The 2,533-nt window shown below is 43.5% G+C and overlaps 1 protein-coding gene across 1 annotated transcript in view; it reads right to left on the bottom strand.

Annotated features, from left to right (window-relative positions):
- Window positions 1-2,533, bottom strand: part of LOC123960408 (arrestin domain-containing protein 3-like) — an 18,981-nt gene that overhangs the window by 7,492 nt on the left and 8,956 nt on the right. The gene's annotated exons all lie outside the window — the stretch shown is intronic.

Genomic DNA, 2,533 nt, shown 5'->3' with positions numbered 1-2,533 from the left:
AACAATGCAGAAGAGCTAAAGGCCACTATCAGAGCAACCTGGGCTCTCGTAACACCTGAGCAGTGCCACAGACTGATCGACTCCATGCCACGCCGCATTGCTGCAGTAATTCAGGCAAAAGGAGCCCCAACTAAATATTGAGTGCTGTACATACTCTTTTTATACTTTTTATGTTCATACTTTTCAGTTGGCCAACATTTCTAAAAATCCCTTTTTTGTATTGGTCTTAAGTAGTAATCTAATTTTCGGAGATACTGAATTTGGGATTTTCATTAGTTAGGGCCGTGTGATGTCCCTATTGAATTTGCTAAGATTATATATATATATATATATATTTTTTTATTTATTTTTTATTTTTTTCTGCAAAGTAGGCTCAATTGACAGGGCCTAAACATACTCGTAAACTCACAGAAATTTGCAAACATGTCAGAACTGGTGAAAAATTTCGTATTTTATGGGTTTCGCACATGGGCGTGGCAAAATGACTCGCTAGCGCCACCTAGAAAATTGGAAAAGATTATCCCCTCGTTCACGTTCAACCTACATGTACGAAATTTTCTGGGGACATGTATCATATCAAGACGCACAAAAAAGCCTCAAGAACCCATAGCCTAAAGTCAACAGGAAGTCGGCCATTTTGAATTTTACGGCCATTTTTGGATGATTTACACACTGCGTACTTTAACGAACACCTCCCAGGGATTTAGTCTGACGGACCTCAAATTTCTGCTGTGCCTTCTAAAGGCATTGAAGATGAAAAGTTGTGCTATTTGCGAGTTTTTGTCAATGGGCGTGTCCGTGGCATGGCGTCAAAGATCAACTCTTCGCCATGACACAGGAAGTTGTTGGAACTTCAGTGTACATGCTCACATCTGAACCAAACTTTACGTGCTTGATAACTCTCCCACCCCGCAGACATCTACACACCAATACCGATTTATATTCATAGCGGCAAGTGCTATGTAGCTCCACATAGGGGACACAGGAAGTGACATATAGCACCTTCATGCGGCGTCAGAACCGCGTAGCAAATTCACAGCCGCACCGGCAGAGCTCCAGAATGTGCAACTCGGCCGGCTCACACCCGGACGCGCTACAAGTGCGAGGGCCCGCCCAACGCTGCTTGCCGCTTTAATTGTCAGTTGTAATCATCACAATTAAATGAAATAAACATTTGAAATATATGTCTGTTTGTAATGAATGAATGAATATAATATCCAAGTTTCACTTTTTGAATGGAATTACTGAAATAATTCAACTTTTTCATGATATTGTAATTATGACCACTACCTGTATATAAAGCCTATAAGGATTTTGCTCTGGTCTGGAAACTCACGTCACGTGACCACACACACAGTAGTATGTTTCTAAGGGGAACGTACATGAACACACACTGTAGGCTAAATATTTATAAATTAAAGCTGCAAACAGCGTTGGTCGGGCCCTCGCACTATGAATATAAATTAATATTGGTGTGTAGATGTGTTGGGCGGGACGGTTATCAAGCACGTTTGTTCAGATGTGAGCATGTACACTGAAGTTACAACAACTTTCTGTGCCATGGCGAAGAGTTGATCTTTGACACCACACCACGGACACGCCCATCGACGAAAACTCAAAGATAGCACAACTTTTCATCGTCAATGCCTTTAGAAGACACAGCAGAAATTTGAAGTCGATCGGACTAAATCCCTAGGAGGAGTTCGTTAAAGTACGATCGCCAAAAATGGACGTAAAATTCAAAATGGCCGACTTCCTGTTGAGTTTAGGATGGCTCCAAGAGGCTTTTTTGTGCGTCTGGACAAGATACACGTACCACAGAAAATTCGTACACGCAGGTGAAACGTGCGGCGGGGGCTGCACTGTAGGGGGTGCTAGTGAGCCATTTTGCCACACCCATGCGCAAAACCCATAAAATGCGAAATTTTTCGCCACTCCTGAATTTTGTGCAAAGTTTGGTGAGTTTTTGAGTATGTTTAGGCCCCCAAAATTGAGCTTGCTTTGCAGAAGAAAGAAAGAATTAAAGCTGCAAGCAGCGTTGGGCAGGCCCTCGCACTTGTAGAGCGTCCGGGTGTGAGCCGGCCGAGTAGCACATTCTGGAGCTCTGCCGGTGCGGCTGTGAATTTGCTACGCGGTTCCGACGCTGCATGAAGGTGCTATATGTCACTTCCTGTGTTCCCTATGTGGAGCTACATAGCACTTGCCGCTATGAATATAAATCGGTATTGGCGTGTAGATGTCTTCGGGGTGGGACAGTTATCAAGCACGTAAAGTTTGGTTCAGATGTGAGCATGTACACTGAAGTTACGACAACTTCCGTGTCATGGCGAAGAGTTGATCTTTGACGTCACGCCACGGACACGCCCATTGACGAAAACTTGCAAATAGCACAACTTTTCATCTTCAATGCCTTTAGAAGGCACAGCAGAAATTTGAGGTCGGTCGGACTAAATCCCTAGGAGGAGTTCGTTAAAGTACGAAGTGTGTAAATCATCCAAAAATGGCCGTAAAATTCAAAATGGCCGACTTCCTG

This window comes from Micropterus dolomieu, linkage group LG21 (genome assembly GCF_021292245.1).
Source record: "Micropterus dolomieu isolate WLL.071019.BEF.003 ecotype Adirondacks linkage group LG21, ASM2129224v1, whole genome shotgun sequence".
NCBI classification, from domain to species: Eukaryota; Metazoa; Chordata; class Actinopteri; order Centrarchiformes; family Centrarchidae; genus Micropterus; species Micropterus dolomieu.
The sequence above is the reverse complement of the archived record's forward strand: the minus strand, read 5'-3'. Positions and strand labels throughout refer to the sequence as shown.